This window comes from Neodiprion lecontei, chromosome 6, assembly GCF_021901455.1.
Source record: "Neodiprion lecontei isolate iyNeoLeco1 chromosome 6, iyNeoLeco1.1, whole genome shotgun sequence".
NCBI lineage: Eukaryota > Metazoa > Arthropoda > Insecta > Hymenoptera > Diprionidae > Neodiprion > Neodiprion lecontei.
The window spans coordinates 24,288,585-24,309,109 of NC_060265.1; the positions used below are offsets into that span (position 1 = coordinate 24,288,585).

General features: G+C 42.1%; 2 protein-coding genes across 18 annotated transcripts in view; one reads left to right on the forward strand and one right to left on the reverse strand.

Annotated features, from left to right (window-relative positions):
* Positions 1-12,768, forward strand: part of LOC107221613 — a 200,643-nt gene extending 187,875 nt beyond the window's left edge. For 11 of the 13 annotated variants that reach the window (XM_046743620.1, XM_046743628.1, XM_046743621.1 and 8 more), the window contains 2 exons: positions 8,571-8,690; positions 11,295-12,768. The gene's annotated coding sequence lies outside the window, so the exon portion shown is untranslated. The remainder of the gene's footprint in view (positions 1-8,570; positions 8,691-11,294) is intronic. The other 2 variants (XM_046743624.1, XM_046743630.1) reach the window with 1 other exon arrangement.
* Positions 1-20,525, reverse strand: part of LOC107221612 (hemicentin-2) — a 302,996-nt gene that overhangs the window by 73,910 nt on the left and 208,561 nt on the right. The window lies entirely within an intron of this gene.

Below are 20,525 nucleotides of genomic sequence, written 5' to 3' on the forward strand. Positions count from 1 at the left end.
AGTTTCATTTGCAGAAAAGGGATTTGCCCATCCGGGAAGATAAAGAGCTTACGATGCGAAAAAATTTACGAACTAATCCTTCCAAAGACAAACGAGGCGTCTTCACTCCTGTCCGCCCGGCAGGATTAATCTCAAACGAATGAATAGTATTCTTTTTGCACACTGCGCTGTTCTTATTTTCCCGGGACACAAATGAAAGGACTAAACAGGTAATTAAGAAAGGCTTTTATTTCGATTATTACCAATTTATCTTCCTTCTTTCGTCGAAAGACAAAACGCCCGCTCTCAGAGCGATAAAAAGAACAAACGAACGAACAGATTGAGTTCTGCAATCTAAACGTGAAATTGGGCACTGGGTAAGTAATTGACAATAAGTAAAATAAGAAACTGTATTCACCGATATCGATAAAAAATAATAAAAAAAAAAAAAAAAATGAAAATAAGGAAGCAAAAGTGCCCTCCGAAGTGCTCGACTCTTTCTTCTATGAATTTTAATTAACCGGGCAATAAGTTAGAGTTACGTCTTGAACCATCCGTTCGTCTTGAAGATTCACCCCTCCAGTTGGGAAAATGTTCTCCAGACATTTGCCGCGGAGATTTATTGGGGTCCAGAATGTTACTATACTGCCATAATGACTCGCGTAACGACTCCGTGTACTGGCTTAAATTAATATTAAACTTTTCGCGCAGCCGGGAGATGGTGACAAAATTTGAGCCTAGTCTATCCCCATGTCTCTACGAAGATACACTTCGCCATCTATCATGCAGTACGTACAGTCGGATCCACGCGCCATTCTGCGCCACCACAGCCCCCTGAATTTCAACAGACAATAAAGCGAGGCTAAGCGAGTTTCATTTGCTACCTGATCCCGCCGACCTGAAATCAACTAATTTCTAGTCAACGCACGGCTCCGTGTAAATTAGAAGGCATCGCGGTTCGTGCGAGAAGAAACTTTGTCTTTCGTTAAGTTCGAACTTTGCCTGCGGAAAATACACAGGCAAATACACACGTACGTCAAACCCTAATATACATCGACGGCGCGCGTTTACACGCCTGTATCGATCGACTTACACGCCATCGCCAAGTCTCCGGGATCGAATTTTCTCGCTTTGGCCCACGGCTCCAACGTTTTTTGATATTGTTGCCTCGGCCCCGATTACTTTGGTCACGAAGCTTCAGCTGTCAGGCATAAAATGCTCTCAACGACTTTGCGTACACCGACCTCGTACCCGGGGTGTCGTGACTTCGATGCGAACGACACCCCGGAAGAATGATTCGCAACGTCGAAGAGCAATTTCTCTTACTTTGAAACCAAGTCCCAGTCCAACCAAGTACCACCACCACTGCTCTCACTCACTTTCAGCGTTAGAATTGTACCGCATACGATACATGCACATAGGCAATAAGCGCACTTGCATATACCTGCCTCACGAACCAGCAGCTTCATACATTTCAATTTCATCATGGATTAGAGCTTGCAGCATTCGAAACACGTAGCTTCGCTCTGAAAAGTGCGGAGGTTCTATGTATTCGTGTACGTTTAGGGAAGGTGGGTAAAACTGGCTACACGTACTCGCGAGTTGCACATACGTTTGTATGGATTTAAGTATGGCACAGCATGAAATACCAGGGAGGGGTGGGGGGGGGGGGGGGGGGGGTGAATACTTGGACGCGGAGCTTGTGAAGTCGAACTGATTGAAATTGAGCTATTCAAAGGGTGCGGCGCCAATTAGGGGAGATTGGGAAAGAGAAATATATAATAAGGGGTGATTTTCTTTTCGCGGAGAGTACTCACTCTCCAGCGAGGATCGGAAGCATGAGTGTTGTTTGAGAATTATGTATTCGTTGATATCGAGACGCGGGAAAGAGGCGAACGGGACGCAAATTAGGGATGGTGGGTGAATAAAGGGAAGACCGATGCCAAAAAACGAAAACAAAAGGAAGTAAAAAGAAAAAAAAAAAAAAACTACAGAGTGCGGGTAAAAGGGGAAAGCGCCAACGGAGAAATGGGAGACAGGCGAGATTTGTATTTCAAGGGATTGTTCCCGGGCGAAACCACACGTTCTACTATCCCGCCAAATTAAAGCCCGTCTGATTAATTAGTTTGGTGATTACGCGGGACCGACAGGAGTCAATGAAACTTCTCACGTAGCGCCGAGCTGCAGTTGATAAATCTGCTCGGGCTAGTTACAGCCGATATTGAGCTTTTTGTACCGTGGAATACACAATACACCGGGTAATATAAATTGCGTTATCACATACAGTATTAACCCGAACTTCGAAATGTATGCGGCGATTCCTTGAAGAAAAATGACTCCCCCACACGCAAGCGACGCAATCTCTGATCTGAACGGCCAAGTTTCGGTATTATTTAGGGGTTTTAAGCCAGTTATTCGGTCTGGTGAGTTATGGATAAAGAGAAACTTTTCCGCAACTCGACTGTGGCTTATACACGTCGTTCAACTTCAAGTGTTTCTGGATGCTCGTAACATCATATTCACAGGTGCGTTAAAACTTTTGTTTTAAACCATAGTCACAGAATTTCACGTACGAAAATTATCGATGATCGTTTCAGTGATGAAAACCAATTCCCAGCCATCGTACTCTAACCCTTTCTTACATTATCTTCCAATTCTAGTTTCATTCTGATCCCGTCAAATTAAAATTAGTACTTACATCTGTCGATTAATTTTCGTCCGTTATTCGTCTCAATTCTAGATGTAGGCGAAAGCCATGAGAGACCAATTTCAAAGGAGGAACGGTAAAATTCATACGATAAGCGATTTCAGGCGCGATTGATCACGGATCGTGCCGGATTTCCGGAAAATCGCGTGAAGAGGGTCTCAGCTGCTCTGGTAGGTTGGTATAAAATATGGAGGTGAATTTCACACGAAATTCTTGGTAGAGTAAGAACTTTAATTTTGGCATATTTGCGAGGCACGCAGAGAATCCCCCGACTCAGTTAGGCTGGATGGTTAAATGCCTTTCGCGCCCTTTCCACCCGTCACTGTATTAGGATCTGATATCTTTCCCGGGGGTGTATGACCTGCAGAATTCAGCGCCAACGTGCCCTGTACATATGTATAACGTATACGTATGTATAACGCACGAGTATTGCCTCTCATCGTACATTTTCTTCGCCGACAATAAATACTCTAAAGATAGGAATTTATTCATTTTTACCACGCAAGATCTGTCGGAGTTTAAAACAATTTGCAATGTGTCTTTTCGACTTTTCGTCCACGTGCCTTGTGAATTCTATAAATTTACGTACCCGCGCGATGCGAAACGCGATCTCGTATACATATAATTATCTCCTCAACGTATCTTTATCCCGGAAATATTTCTCAAATTAAGGCCATACACGTGAGTCGATTCGTTTCACGACCGAAGTTCTTCCCTTCAATATTTGTTTGTAAACACAGTAAAAAAAAACCCAATTTTAGCATAAGCCACTTATTCGTCAATTATTTGCTTTCAGAGATTATATATTAGCTTCAAGGTCTTCAGAAACGTCAAACCCATCTCCGATACTTGATTGATTCAAATGCCAGTTCCAAAGAGCCAATTCCAGGTGACTGAAATTGCTTTTAAAGCCAATTTAAAATTGATCATTGTCCATGCACTGCGGGTGCGGCCTTCAAGGCCTGAAGTGTCGGTGAAAGTAAATCCTCATCAAATTTATTACCTGGATTCGCGCAATCTACTCAACCATTTCCATTTGTTAATTATCTCCAATTGCAAAATGGCTGTTATTATGTTTACTTAGCACGATAAACAATCGTAAATCAACGAAATTCATTCCAACGTCCATCCGATTGATGCTTATTCATTCCGGAGGTCAGCCTGTACACGGCTTCCGTAAACAAAAAAAAAATTACAATTCGGTCTACGTTCGCAGATTACAAAGTACGTTTCGCTCCAGGGAGTTGAGTAAACCTCCGATATCAAATAGTTGCGTCACCTACAACACAAGGTGCTCATAAAACATTGTTTCAATTTTACTGATTTTCAAGAATGAACCAATGCATCTTCAATGACGAAAACGTTAAATCCATAAAAATTAGTATCAGTCCTTCCCGTGAAACCGACTGTCTTGGCGAAAATTCGGAGTAATCGTTCTTGAAAGTCTCGTATACGTGACGTCATTTGCCAACTGATTTTCCGGTATAAATTCAACTCTCTCACAGTTCGAACGCATATAGGAACGAAGGAAGCTGTACATACGTGTGTAGGTCGAGGCTTCCATTCGAGGAGCGTACAAGAAGCGAGACTTTAGGAAGCGAGGGACATAAATCCTCGACAAGGCACGACGTCGATGATCGTACAACGAGGGTTGATAAAAAGTTGTTGCTGTTTTTGCGAATCCGCGGTTGGTCGCAACCGAGTTCGCGATGTTTGACCCGTGGGTCTGGCGGTATAAAATCTGGGAGGGCGACCGCTGCTGGTGCATTCACGCTTCCTTAGAGGGATTTGATAATAAGGAGGAAAAAACGTTGAATTGATAACGAGGTCGGTATAACGTACATAATGCGAGTAGTGGGACGAATCGCGAGTTCCTGCGACGATAAATCACCGCAAGAACGGGGAATAATCTGGCGAAACTTAGTATTAGTATTCCACGTGGCAATTTCTCCCGGGGAAAGATCCAGCTTATACATCCCACCTCCTGCAGTAACCCTCACGCGACCAAATCGCTCCTTGATTATCTACCGAATTTAGGTTAATATACGAACCTGGGAAAACGGCCGGAGCTACCCGGCACCGAATCGGATCTATGCAATGGTTTGATAACTTTGTTCGGAATTTAGCCTCAGAAGTGTCGCATACCCAGTTCCAGATATCTACGAGCGACGAGATGCATCCGCTCTTCCTAGCCGTCTCTACCACTTCGGTCGAGTTTTTATATCACTTGAAAACTACGAGCATACTCTAAGCGAAATATCATTTTTGCGGAAAACTTATGTTTTCATCGTGTGAAACTGCAATAAGGGCACAGCCGTAGGATCCAATAGAGTCTGAAAACAGTAAGGCGCGATGGACTCCGATATGAACGAATCGTCGGACTAGACTCCTCAAGCGCGAATAATCGGCTGATTCGTTAACGCCGCGTGTTTCAGTCCAGCTCACAGTGTCCGCCGGTACTCGTGCAACGTGATGCGGTACGTATGTAGAATATCGTGTGCGTGTCACTTATCGTGCTTTTCAAGCTTCGGAAGAATCACTGTTCGTTCCAGCGTATTCGCTGCGGAATGCACTTCTAGGGATAGACGCGACACGTAGGTACCTACTATTGTAAGGCGCGAGACGACGTCCCTTCCTGCAGCTGCATCGCTCGCATCCTCATCCTGACGACATCGCGACACTTGCACCGTAGGTGGGAGGGATTTCACGGGGCGCGAATATATCCGTGACGCGTAAGCGTTTAAGCTCCTTTTGCAGGAGGGAAAGCAGAGCGGAGCGGATCAAGATATATAGCAAGACGTTCGTCTTGGCAATACCAACAACATTTTTCATCCCCTAAATCTGGAAATCTGAAATCCTCTATTAATATTTAGAACGTCGCAAGAACCGAAGCCGTGCATTCATATGTACATTTTTATTGCCCGTCCGCGTTCGTATGTGTGTATACATTACGTATGCATTTATGTACCTACTAGAGATTTTTGCCTGTATAACGCGCCCGTTGAATGGGCGTGTGGATAATACGAGTACGGGTATAATACACGCGCCCGGGGTGTTTCCGAGAGGGGGTTTATATACGTACAACCGGCGGGAAACGCTGCACATCTCCGAGATATCCCATCAATTTTAATGGGGCCTTTGTTCGTTTTCGTTTTTCACTCTTCGGCAGGGGGGAGGGCGGGAATCCGCAAGCGCGTATGTGCCTTTAAGCTTTATCGAGAGAATTTCTTCGCGACGTTATATGTAAATCAAAGGACGTATAAGACGGCTACCGCAAATTGGTTTAAAGCCCCGCGCCGGTGTTCCAACTCTTCCGTCAGTCACCTTCGGCTTCCGAAAGTCCTCCAAGGGAGGCTGACAGGCACGGTAATGAGGCCGTACATCACCGAAAAGAGTCGGTCCGCCACCTTGCCGCGCTTTATAGAGTCCGGAGAAGCCTAACCGTCCGACGACTGGTAGGTGCGGCGTAACTCACCTCGCCAATCTCGTTTCCGTCCCTCCAGAAAGGCCTCTTCCTGCGGGGAAGCGCTGCGACGCTCCCGGGGGGTGGAAATCCGGTGAGCTTTGTACCGCCGAGAAACCGATGGCGAGCTTTTCTCCGATGACGCGAACGTCGGCACCAGACGATGTCAAAAGGGAACGGTGGGGAAAAAGTCCCTCGGCTCGAAACTAAGTTGCACGTCCAGGGTGAATTTCTGCAGTTCGGCGCAGCCTCGGACGGCAGGAATTGTTGCAGCTAGGAAATGTGTACGAGGTGTCCGGACATGCACAATGCATGTTTGTGTCGCGCCTGCAGGTGCATCGGGAAACGGAACGGGTTCAGGACAATGAAACGCAGTGATACCTCGTTCCCCCTGTTACCCGGAGGTTTCATTTAGGGAAACAATCGCTGAAGTTGGCCGGAATTGTGCCCGTATCCTCGGTTGTGGGAAAGAACCCCGTGAAAAGGTCGAGAAAAATAACGAAACAATATAACATGTCTTTTGCATTATACATTCGGTTCGCTGGGCGAGATAGGTACTTGGCTGCAGTTTTCAGCCTTACGAACCAACCGGCTCGAAATATGGAACGACCGTTACAAAGGGAGAACCATCAAGTCCGCGGGGACAAGGGGAACAATAGGGAGCATCGGTAGATGCGAGAAGACGGTGAGTCGGTTTCAATAATTGACTGCGCGATACAAGGGGTGGAAGAAATAAGTATACAGCGATAAAAATTTGGCTTGTACAGTTATTTCTTTCTCTTTTTCCATCCGACACACAACGGGATGTGGAAAAGTGCTTTTTAAATTAATCGAAAACAAAGAATTGATGTGAAATTATTTAGGGAATCTCGGAATATATGGTTAGTCAACGATCATAATTTACGTTTGATATCCCGCTTTTAATTTCAGATCAAAATTAAACTCGAAGTAAAAACGTCACTCGATCTCAACGAGTATACCTAAAACACGTTCGATCCGTAAGTACGGAAGAAAAAAAAAGTCGATCAAACGGACGCTAGTGGATCACTGTAACGAGAAAAACTATTTAAAATTCTTATATGACTTTGGTGAAAAATTTTCCACGATGGTTTTGATAAACAACTTGAATGATTTTGTGGGAACGAAAATTGGTTCGGACATTATCCTTGTGTTTTAATTGTACATCGTAATTATTTTCGTAGTCTCACCCCCTTGACCCCAGCTCGTAAATCATTGCTGTCCGTCATCGGTGGTGGACGTTGTTCGTTAATTCGAAAACCAGGTTTCTCGTGCAGCTTAGTTTTTCCACTGTTCTGTTTACAAACTCGTTAACTAACGTATAAATTAGCCAAGTTCTTGCTCGCGTACTTTTGATTCGCTGATTAGGCCTGTGCGCATGAGGGAATTTCGTATAACGCCGCGGGCTGTTATTTTCAGCTCCTGATGGACGCGGCGTGAATTTACCTTATACCCCCGCTGAAAATACGCCCGCACACATACGAGCCGACGACCGAGCACCGGCGTACAGAGGCTCGGGCGAAAGCCGGGTACGTTTAAATCATTTTTATTTGCCAGGGGATGTATTCCGGCTTACTTCCGAGTGAATCCGTCCGTCGGAATCTATGGCTATAGACACGAAGGTCATAAATTTGAAATTTGAAGGGAGTCCGGCCATTCAAAGAGCCTGGAGCCGTGTTAGATGAGCGGAGGTCAAGCCCGATTCACGACTCTCAATCTCACGCCAACCCCGTATTAGCATGCGCCGCGTTCACTCTGGTTTTGCAATAATCGTTCCCCAAATGCACCAGCGTTCCCAGTTATCAGTATTTTCCGACGAATATAGTTATTACATGGGAAATCGATGCTTGATAATTTCTTTTTCACTCTCTGTCTCTCTCTTCAACGCAGACACGGAATAGAGAGTTGCGATATTTGTCAATAAAATAGGCATTACTTACAACTGGCGTGATTCCGTATATTTAATATTGCTTTTTCATGCTGCGGCGTATTGATTTTTTACAAATACCAGCTTCCCGTTATTTTCACTGTCAGAAAAAACTACTACTTGACCAGAAAACTTTTACAACAGTTTATCCGGTATTCAAATAAGTATACAGTTGTCTAGGGATTGTTGTAATAGAACCCCGTAATGGCAAAATAGGAAAAACGGTAAATATCTTAGTTGTAGAAACTGCGCGTTTTTGTGTACTATACATATGGGTTCTAATCTCAAGGGAGAGAAAAGCTCGGTAAAGTTTTAGTTTCCTCTCCATCTTTCCTTTTCTTTCATTCACATTAATTTCTTTAGCGTATCTTGCATAATATCTCCGAAAGCCCGCGGAAGATATCAGAGATATTTCTGTTTTTGCGAAATTACTTTCAGCAGACCGCAGAGCTACTAATTGAAATAATTTTCCACAGTGAAGGTGCCGGTGACAGGATGGGAAGAAAACTCGCGACTCCTTCAAGCGTTCGTAGATCTTTTCACCTCTTTTAAAGAAGACATGTCATCGCCAGACAACGAGGAGTTGTCACAGTTAGGTAAGCACGCGACAATTTTTATATATCTTGGGCATATGGCTACTTCCCACTTTCTTCGAGGAGGCTAAAAGACACTGGCAATGAAACCTTGATCTTTAAAAGTATAATTACACTTCGGGTAGATTTATTATGAGTCACACTATCGCCTCAATTTTTTATTCTTTTTATCGTGCGTAAATAAACAATTACTCGCTATCTATTTATTACTTTGAGAAATTGCACACACTGAGCTGCTTCATGAACTAAAGATTTGTCGAAATTCAACTTCAAATAAGGTCAACGCATTAAACTTGAGAAATGTACTTCAAGCTTCGCCGCAAAAATTTTGGAACCTGTACCTACGATATGAAATTGAAATATTTATCATTACCGCAACGATATCACAAGAACAAAAAACAACGCAGTATACCCGATAATATTTGAGACAGAATTTGTTCGCGGAGGCAATCGATTCTCTATTCCGTAGGTATGATCGAACTTGCTGTAACTAACCATGAGATCCTGAGTACCTGTGATAGTAATTCAAAACGGCGACAGTTCGGTATGCGGTTATGGATTTTGCGCGATGGCGAGTACCTACAACTACAGAACCGGCTTGAAGTTAATCGATGCCCGAGGGGCACTCGAAGTACGAGTTGAAAATGAATGGTTTCCTAATTATACACGATGGCGACCTGGCAAGGATTTTGTACAGCGGATATTCAGCGATAGCACACGCTAGACTTCGAACGCGGCGACACACAAGCGATACGCGAATGCCGGCTGCAGAGGTGCTTCGGCGGAAGGATTTTTATTCTTAATTGCACATTCATACGGCTCACTTCACCGAGTATCGTAATATCGGATTTGTGTTTCACCACACCTGCAACAATGCGGCTGTGATTCTGATAGCTAAACTGTATCAAATTCACGTTGGAACTCACAATCGGACGAAATAATTGGTAATGCCATTTTGTGTGCCACTGATACCCCGCAAGGATTGATTTATGACCCTAATTTTTTATGCGAACACTTTTGATTAGTTTCTTTTCTTTTTGAAGACGCGTTGACTAAAATGAAGAATGTCAATTTTTTTTTAACTCGTTCTTTTCTCCAACAGGACTGATATTATTATCTTTTTTTCTAATTTTTTTCACGGAAGACTTAATGGTCTCAATATATCGGAAGTTTGGAAACTCGTCGTGTTATTTAATTGCGTCCCAGCAATTTGCTATAATCTATAAATATTTGCATAGCAATTTTTCGATAAATTTTTATGTTGAATAAATTTAGCACACAATCTCAGTCTATTCAAACATGTTATGCATTCTTTGTCTCTTTCAGGAGCTCAAAGTTCTTTGCTGTGAAGTTTCTCGATTTTCGTAGAGTCGAAAAAAATAATCAGGGAGCTCAGTTCGTGTATTCTGCTTTCGAACAAGTCTTTACGAGTTAAATGCGGCCGCGGAGTCAAAGCAACGGACATTTCATCTTTCGAATAAAATTGTTTCAAACATCGTTCCTCCAAGGATGTACAAATATTGAAGATTTCCCAATGGTTTATTTCTTCCTTCTGTCAATTCCTTGGAAGATGACACGACACCCTTCGCACGTATCTATTTATTCTGTGAAGTGAATCGGCTCAGCGATAACCTCTGACAAATCAAATATATTCAGCTACGTTTCTTGGACCAACATGCAGATTTCATGTGACAAAAAAAGGAAAACCACGAGCGCAGAGACAGACTTGCACAGGGTTACATACGTGTGAATTTGAAGACAACGCTTGTAGCACAATCGCTCGTATAAAAATATCATTACACCGACAACGTCCTGTTTGGTGATCATTGATTCGTCCCGGCATGACGTGGCGCAATTGAGCATGGGGAAGAGAGCCGCGACGAAGAGCGATAGGAAAAGACACGTGACTCGGATATTTTCACGTGACTCGTTCACTCGATTTGATTTTTGGCGAGAGTCTGGCTTCGCCCGACTTGAAAGAGGCGAGGCACACGGTTTTCTGCGGCGTTTGATCTGCTCCTTTTTGTAGTAAATCTGCTTTCCTACGCCAAACAGACTTCCACTTCCGCCTTCTCTTTTTCCCCAACTTCCTGACTTCGTGCGTGACTAAACCCTGCGAATACGAACCACCGCGGTGTAAATAGATTTGCAGGGCTCGACGTTCAACGTGCTTCACAGCTGGTAACAACCTCAGCTGTGGGAATAATGTCAAGAATATATAATAGAATGTTTTTGTTGCAACAAAATCATCCGGTACCTTGTATAACGCACACTACATCTGCTGGTCGCACGTCACATGGCACAACAAAATTCTCTCCATACGTACAATTTAGGTGTTAATTCCCTGCTCTAAAAACCAGTTCTGACCCGGCTGAACTCTTTCGGTTGCCCTGAGGCGTTGGATACCTCATGTTTTATAGTAAGTACATAACGCGCTGTGACAGTCGCCCGAAACTTGGAAAAAAAAACAAGCCCGACAAACAAACATGTATTACTTACGTATATTATATACAATATTCGCGTGGTAAGATTTCGCAATAAGTAGCAAAGTGCAGCTACTTCTATTTACAAAAAATGAAAAATTTTAAGATACTCGTGTTTTTTTAGCATTGAAACTGCTTCTACCATGGGGGTACTAGCTAGCCTGGAGTCCGTAAAGGGGATTCTGGCAGAGATGTCACACGAAAACGACGGCTCTGTGATTGGCCAAGCGCCTGTCCCACCAGTCAGCCAATCATTCTGATCGATGCGCTGGCGATGCTGACTAGTCAACGCTGGATCGACTTTGTATGAGATGAATGCGAGTGTCAGTTCATTCTGTTGTTAGTATTCCTGCTGAATGTAGCGAAGTGAAGCCAAGTTTTGCAATAATTATGAACTCTGATAACAATATTCCGCAATCTGCGTATGGTAACAATCGAAAACGTGAAGTCTATCGAATCCCTGCATCGATTTGTGCCATCATCAGGCTGAAATTATCGCCACGCCAGCAGGTGATGAATAAACACTTCATATTTTGAATCGTTGATTTCACTGTGTTTTTTGTTTATCAATAAAAAATGGAAATATTTGATGATATGTTTATTTTGAATGTTTGAATTGTGTTTATGTCGATTCTTTTACCAGTATAAAATATGAATATGTCTGTGTCCTAGTTACAAATGAACGCAATGTAATCTAGTATATTGTTAAATCTATAACCTAGTAACTAAAATTACAATAGATCCAATAGTTACATCCTGTATATTATCTGTAGAATTTTTACACAGTTAAGTAAAGTTGTCCCTTGAGATTTTTAGTATAAATTTTGACGATCTGAAAGAATGCTGAAAATGATTCCTTCATGCGCTACATTTATGTGGTTTGTAAGGGAAATCGATTGGGCGCAGTCCGAATAAGCTGCGAGCAATAGATGAGGAGTCAGGATCAGGAGTCACAATTGGAAGACGAGAAAATTTTACAGTATTTTTCCAGCTGTTAGTCGAACGCTGTTCTAGATGTCATCTCCTCAGTTCCACAAATTCAATTGGTCTAATGAGAGTCGTATAGATCGATTAGAGACGCGAAGATTTCTGGATTCGGGAATCGCAAAAAAAAAGCAAAGCTAATCCCTTCGAACAAGGGATCAGAAGTTACGGCCAGATACATAAAATTTGCAGACCGTTCTCAGAAAGATTAGGGAAAAAAATCTCAGATTTAGAGCTATCACGGTACAGCTGTTTATTTGATACGTCTTAATTCTAGTACAAGTGTTCGGGTGTCAGTGTATAGTAATTTAACATGTTACCAGATAATATGAAAGTCTAGTACAAGAATGAATACAAAACTATAATTAAACATTGTACACTAATTTTAATTAGTATGACATGACATGGAAATGCTATGTAAAATATATTAAGCAAAATATAAATAATATTATATCGAACAGACATTGTCTTACTCAATAATTAACTTTTAAGTTCTAGTTAAAGTCCAAGCGCTGCGCACCTCTGCATGTTACGATATACAACTTATGAAGGTGTATTATTATTCTGAATTGTTACACAGAATTTCATTGAATAAATACTTGAAATTTCCCATATTTCATTCGTAATTTTTCACCCGAAGAACGAGTTAACTTTTTCGTCATTTTTTGACTGCTGGTCTTGCCTTCGTAGGTTCTCTTCTGTTCGTCCTCCGTACTTCTTGGGGAGTTTTCTGTGTTTCTAGCGTTCTCATTGGTCAAGAAACAGTCACGAGTATTAAGTCTGAAACAGCGGATTTGTTGTGCAAAATGATAGCTAGGCTAACCACTTCGCATTTTGGCGAAAATTTTCGCGATTCTGAAAAGTGCTGGAATAAATTCTTTGATGCACTATTCGTACGTAATTTTGCGAGAGAAATCGATTGGGCGCAGTCCCGGAAAGCTGCGATTAACGCATCAAAAGTTACAGCCGAAAAACCAGAACCTGAATTTTCGACATTTTTCAGCAGGTGCTTTTTCGCTTGCCATTTCTCTCCTGTTGGTCCTACGCTCTTTTCGCTGCGATTTCTGAGTTCCTGAGGGTCCGATTGGTCAGATAAGGGTCATTTGAATCGAATCCGAGACCAAAAGTTTTTTGCCCAAAAAAAAAGTAAGGTTAACCCCTTTGTATTTTTGGCGAAAATTTTCGCGATTTTCAAAAGTGCTGGAATAAATTAATTGTGGCACTATTCCGACGTAATTTTGCGAGAGAAATCAATTGGGGGCAGTCCCAATACGCTGCGATCAACGCATCGAAAGTTACAGCCAAAAAACGAAAACCTGAATTTTCGACATTTTTCAGCAGGTGCTTTTTTCTTCGTACCTTCTCTCCCGTTGATCCCACGCTCCTTTTGCTGCGTTTTCTGAGTTCCGTGGGATCCAATTGGTCGGAAAAAAGTCATACGAATCGATTCTGAGACGAAAAATTTTTTGGTCAAAAAAAAAGGAAGGTTAACCCCTTTGTATTTTAGGCGAAAATTTTCGCGATTTTCAAAAGTGCTGGAATAAATTAATTGTGGCTCTATTCCGACGTAATTTTGCGAGAGAAATCGATTAGGCGCAGTCCCAATACGCTGCGATCAACGCATCGAAAGTTACAGCCGAAAAACGAAAACCTGAATTTTCGACATTTTTCAGCAGGTGCTTATCTCCTCGTATCCTCTCTCCCGTTGATCCCACGCTCCTTTTGCTGCGTTTTCTGAGTTCCTTGGGATCCGATTGGTCGGAAAAAAGTTATATGAATCGATTCTGAGACGAAAAATTTTTTGGTCAAAAAAAAAGGAAGGTTAACCCCTTTGCATTTTTGGCGAAAATCTTCGCGATTTTCGAAAGTGCTGGAATAAATTATTTGTGGCACTATTCCGACGTAATTTTGCGAAAGAAATCGATTGGGCGCAGTCCCAATACGCTGCGATCAACGCATCGAAAGTTACAGCCGAAAAACGAAAACCTGAATTTTCGACATTTTTCAGCAGGTGCTTTTTTCCTCGTATCTTCTCTCCCGTTCATCCCACGCTCCTTTTGCTGCGTTTTCTGAGTTCCTTGAAATCCAATTGGTCGGGAAAGAGTCAAAAAAATCAATTCTGAGAAAAAAATTTTTTGGTCAAAAAAAAAGGAAGGTTAACCCCTTTGTATTTTAGGCGAAAATTTTCGCGATTTTCAAAAGTGCTGGAATAAATTAATTGTGGCACTATTCCGACGTAATTTTGCGAGAGAAATCAATTGGGGGCAGTCCCAATACGCTGCGATCAACGCATCGAAAGTTACAGCCAAAGAACGAAAACCTGAATTTTCGACATTTTTCAGCAGGTGCTTTTTTCTTCGTACCTTCTCTCCCGTTGATCCCACGCTCCTTTTGCTGCGTTTTCTGAGTTCCTTGGGATCCAATTGGTCGGAAAAAAGTCATACGAATCGATTCTGAGACGAAAAATTTTTTGGTCAAAAAAAAAGGAAGGTTAACCCCTTTGTATTTTAGGCGAAAATTTTCGCGATTTTCAAAAGTGCTGGAATAAATTGATTGTGGCTCTATTCCGACGTAATTTTGCGAGAGAAATCGATTGGGCGCAGTCCCAATACGCTGCGATCAACGCATCGAAAGTTACAGCCGAAAAACGAAAACCTGAATTTTCGACATTTTTCAGCAGGTGCTTATCTCCTCGTATCCTCTCTCCCGTTGATCCCACGCTCCTTTTGCTGCGTTTTCTGAGTTCCTTGGGATCCAATTGGTCGGAAAAAAGTTATATGAATCGATTCTGAGACGAAAAATTTTTTGGTCAAAAAAAAAGGAAGGTTAACCCCTTTGCATTTTTGGCGAAAATCATCGCGATTTTCGAAAGTGCTGGAATAAATTATTTGTGGCACTATTCCGACGTAATTTTGCGAAAGAAATCGATTGGGCGCAGTCCCAATACGCTGCGATCAACGCATCGAAAGTTACAGCCGAAAAACGAAAACCTGAATTTTCGACATTTTTCAGCAGGTGCTTTTTTCCTCGTATCTTCTCTCCCGTTAATCCCACGCTCCTTTTGCTGCGTTTTCTGAGTTCCTTGAAATCCAATTGGTCGGGAAAGAGTCAAAAAAATCAATTCTGAGAAAAAAATTTTTTGGTCAAAAAAAAAGGAAGGTTAACCCCTTTGTATTTTTGGCGAAAATTTTCGCGATTTTCAAAAGTGCTGGAATAAATTAATTGTGTTACTATTCCGACGTAATTTTGCGAAAGAAATCGATTGGGCGCAGTCCCAATACGCTGCGATTAACGCATCGAAAGTTACAGCCGAAAAACGAAAACCCGAATTTTCGACATTTTTCAGCAGGTGCTTTTTTCCTCGTATCTTCTCTCCCGTTGATCACACGCTCCTTTAGCTGCGTTTTCTGAGTTCCTTGGGGTCTAATTGGTCGGAAAAGAGTCATACGAATCAATTCTGAGACGAAAAATTTTTTGGTCAAAAAAAAAGGAAGGTTAACCCCTTTGTATTTTTGGCGAAAATTTTCGCGATTTTCAAAAGTGCTGAATAAATTAATTGTGGCTCTCTTCCGACGTAATTTTGCGAGAGAAATCGATTGGGCGCAGTCCCAATACGCTGCGATCAACGCATCGAAAGTTACAGCCGAAAAACGAAAACCCGAATTTTCGACATTTTTCAGCAGGTGCTTTTTTCCTCGTATCTTCTCTCCCGTTGATCACACGCTCCTTTAGCTGCGTTTTCTGAGTTCCTTGGGGTCTAATTGGTCGGAAAAGAGTCATACGAATCAATTCTGAGACGAAAAATTTTTTGGTCAAAAAAAAAGGAAGGTTAACCCCTTTGTATTTTTGGCGAAAATTTTCGCGATTTTCAAAAGTGCTGAATAAATTAATTGTGGCTCTCTTCCGACGTAATTTTGCGAGAGAAATCGATTGGGCGCAGTCCCAATACGCTGCGATCAACGCATCGAAAGTTACAGCCGAAAAACAAAAACCTGAATTTTCGACATTTTTTAGCAGGTGCTTTTTTCCCCTATCTTCTCTCCCGTTGATCCCACGCACCTTTTGCTGGGTTTTCTGAGTTCCTTGGGGTCCGATTGTTCGGGAAAGAGTCATACGAATCAATTCTGAGACGATAAATTTTTTGGTCAAAAAAAAAGGAAGGTTAACCCCTTTGTATTTTTGGCGAAAATTTTCGCGATTTCCAAAAGTGCTGGAATGAATTAATTGTGGCACTATTCCGACGTAATTTTGCGAGAGAAATCGATTGGGCGCAGTCACAATACGCTGCGATCAACGCATCGAAAGTTACAGCCAAAAAACGAAAACCCGAATTTTCGACATTTCTCAGCAGGTGCTTTTTTCCTCGTATCTTCTCTCCCGTTGATCACACGCTCCTTTTGCTGCGTTTTCTGAGTTCCTTGGGGTCCAATCGGTCGGAAAAGAGTCATACGAATCAATTCTGAGACGAAAAAGTTTTTGGTCAAAAAAAAAGGAAGGTTAACCCCTTTGTATTTTTGGCGAAAATTTTCGCGATTTTCAAAAGTGCTGGAATAAATTAATTGTGGCACTATTCCGACGTGATTTTGCGAGAGAAATCGATTGGGCGCAGTCCCAATACGCTGCGATCAACGCATCGAAAGTTACAGCCGAAAAACGAAAACCCGAATTTTCGACATTTTTCAGCAGGTGCTTTTTTCCTCGTATTTTCTCTCCCGTTGATCCCACGCTCCTTTTGCTGCGTTTTCTGAGTTCCTTGGGGTCCAATATGTCGGAAAAGAGTCATACGAATGAATTCTGAGACGATAAATTTTTTGGTCAAAAAAAAAGGAAGGTTAACCCCTTTGTATTTTTGGCGAAAATTTTCGCGATTTCCAAAAGTGCTGGAATAAATTAATTGTGGCACTATTCCGACGTGATTTTGCGAGAGAAATCGATTGGGCGCAGTCCCAATACGCTGCGATCAAAGCATCGAAAGTTACAGCCGAAAAACAAAAACCTGAATTTTCGACATTTTTCAGCAGGTGCTTTTTTCCTCGTATCTTCTCTCCCGTTGATCCCACGCTCCTTTTGCTGCGTTTTCTGAGTTCCTTGGGGTCCAATATGTCGGAAAAGAGTCATACGAATCAATTCTGAGACGATAAATTTTTTGGTCAAAAAAAAAGGAAGGTTAACCCCTTTGTATTTTTGGCGAAAATTTTCGCGATTTCCAAAAGTGCTGGAATAAATTAATTGTGCCACTATTCCGACGTGATTTTGCGAGAGAAATCGATTGGGCGCAGTCCCAATACGATGCGATCAACGCATCGAAAGTTACAGCCGAAAAACGAAAACCCGAATTTTCGACATTTTTCAGCAGGTGCTTTTTTCCTCGTATCTTCTCTCCCGTTGATCCCACGCTCCTTTTGCTGCGTTTTCTGAGTTCCTTGGGGTCCAATATGTCGGAAAAGAGTCATACGAATCAATTCTGAGACGATAAATTTTTTGGTCAAAAAAAAAGGAGGGTTAACCCCTCTGTATTTTTGGCGAAAATTTTCGCGATTTCCAAAAGTGCTGGAATAAATTAATTGTGGCACTATTCCGACGTAATTTTGCAAGAGAAATCGATTGGGCGCAGTCCCAATACGCTGCGATCATAGCATCGAAAGTTACAGCCGAAAAACAAAAACCTGAATTTTCGACATTTTTCAGCAGGTGCTTTTTTCCTCGTATCTTCTCTCCCGTTAATCCCACGCTCCTTTTGCTGCGCTTTCTGAGTTCCTTGGGGTCCAATTGGTCGAAAAAGAGTCATACGAATCGATTCTGAGACGAAAAATTTTTTGGTCAAAAAAAAAGGAAGGTTAACCCCTTTGTATTCTTGGCGAAAATTTTCGCGATTTCCAAAAGTGCTGGAATAAATTAATTGTGCCACTATTCCGACGTAATTTTGCGAGAGAAATCGATTGGGCGCAGTCTCAATACGCTGCGATCAACGCATCGAAAGTTACAGCCGAAAAACGAAAACCTGAATTTTCGACATTTTTCAGCAGGTGCTTTTTTCCTCGTATCTTCTTTCCCGTTGATCCCACGCTCCTTTTGCTGCGTTTTCTGAGTTCCTTGGGGTCCAATTGGTCGGGAAAGAGTCATACGAATCAATTCTGAGACGATAAATTTTTTGGTCAAAAAAAAAGGAAGGTTAACCCCTTTGTATTTTTGGCGAAAATTTTCGCGATTTCCAAAAGTGCTGGAATAAATTAATTGTGGCACTATTCCGACGTAATTTTGCGAGAGAAATCGATTGGGCGCAGTCCCAATACGCTGCGATCAACGCATCGAAAGTTACAGCCGAAAAACGAAAACCTGGATTTTCGACATTTTTCAGCAGGTTCTTATCTCCTCGTATCCTCTCTCCCGTTGATCCCACGCTCCTTTTGCTGCGTTCTCTGAGTTCCTTGGGGTCCAATATGTCGGAAAAGAGTCATACGAATCAATTCTGAGACGATAAATTTTTTGGTCAAAAAAAAAGGAAGGTTAACCCCTTTGTATTTTTGGCGAAAATTTTCGCGATTTCCAAAAGTGCTGGAATAAATTAATTGTGCCACTATTCCGACGTGATTTTGCGAGAGAAATCGATTGGGCGCAGTCCCAATACGATGCGATCAACGCATCGAAAGTTACAGCCGAAAAACGAAAACCCGAATTTTCGACATTTTTCAGCAGGTGCTTTTTTCCTCGTATCTTCTCTCCCGTTGATCCCACGCTCCTTTTGCTGCGTTTTCTGAGTTCCTTGGGGTCCAATATGTCGGAAAAGAGTCATACGAATCAATTCTGAGACGATAAATTTTTTGGTCAAAAAAAAAGGAGGGTTAACCCCTCTGTATTTTTGGCGAAAATTTTCGCGATTTCCAAAAGTGCTGGAATAAATTAATTGTGGCACTATTCCGACGTAATTTTGCAAGAGAAATCGATTGGGCGCAGTCCCAATACGCTGCGATCATAGCATCGAAAGTTACAGCCGAAAAACAAAAACCTGAATTTTCGACATTTTTCAGCAGGTGCTTTTTTCCTCGTATCTTCTCTCCCGTTAATCCCACGCTCCTTTTGCTGCGCTTTCTGAGTTCCTTGGGGTCCAATTGGTCGAAAAAGAGTCATACGAATCGATTCTGAGACGAAAAATTTTTTGGTCAAAAAAAAAGGAAGGTTAACCCCTTTGTATTCTTGGCGAAAATTTTCGCGATTTCCAAAAGTGCTGGAATAAATTAATTGTGCCACTATTCCGACGTAATTTTGCGAGAGAAATCGATTGGGCGCAGTCTCAATACGCTGCGATCAACGCATCGAAAGTTACAGCCGAAAAACGAAAACCTGAATTTTCGACATTTTTCAGCAGGTGCTTTTTTCCTCGTATCTTCTTTCCCGTTGATCCCACGCTCCTTTTGCTGCGTTTTCTGAGTTCCTTGGGGTCCAATTGGTCGGGAAAGAGTCATACGAATCAATTCTGAGACGATAAATTTTTTGGTCAAAAAAAAAGGAAGGTTAACCCCTTTGTATTTTTGGCGAAAATTTTCGCGATTTCCAAAAGTGCTGGAATAAATTAATTGTGGCACTATTCCGACGTAATTTTGCGAGAGAAATCGATTGGGCGCAGTCCCAATACGCTGCGATCAACGCATCGAAAGTTACAGCCGAAAAACGAAAACCTGGATTTTCGACATTTTTCAGCAGGTTCTTATCTCCTCGTATCCTCTCTCCCGTTGATCCCACGCTCCTTTTGCTGCGTTTTCTGAGTTCCTTGGGGTCCAATTGGTTGGGAAAGAGTCATACGAATCGATTCTGAGACGAAAAATTTTTTGGTCAAAAAAAAAGGAAGGTTAACCCCTTTGTATTTTTGGCGAAAATTTTCGCGATTTCCAAAAGTGCTGGAATAAATTAATTGTGCCACTATTCCGACGTGATTTTGCGAGAGAAATCGATTGGGCGCAGTCCCAATACGCTGCGATCAACGCATCGAAAGTTACAGCCGAAAAACGAAAACCCGAATTTTCGACATTTTTCAGCAGGTGCTTTTTTCCTCGTATCTTCTCTCCCGTTGATCCCACGCTCCTTTTGCTGCGTTTTCTGAGTTCCTTGGGGTCCAATATGTCGGAAAAGAGTCATACGAATCAATTCTGAGACGAAAAATTTTTTGGTCAAAAAAAAAGGAAGGTTAACCCCTTTGTATTTTTGGCGAAAATTTTCGCGATTTCCAAAAGTGCTGGAATAAATTAATTGTGGCACTATTCCGACGTAATTTTGCGAGAGAAATCGATTGGGCGCAGTCCCAATACGCTGCGATCAAAGCATCGAAAGTTACAGCCGAAAAACGAAAACCTGAATTTTCGACATTTTTCAGCAG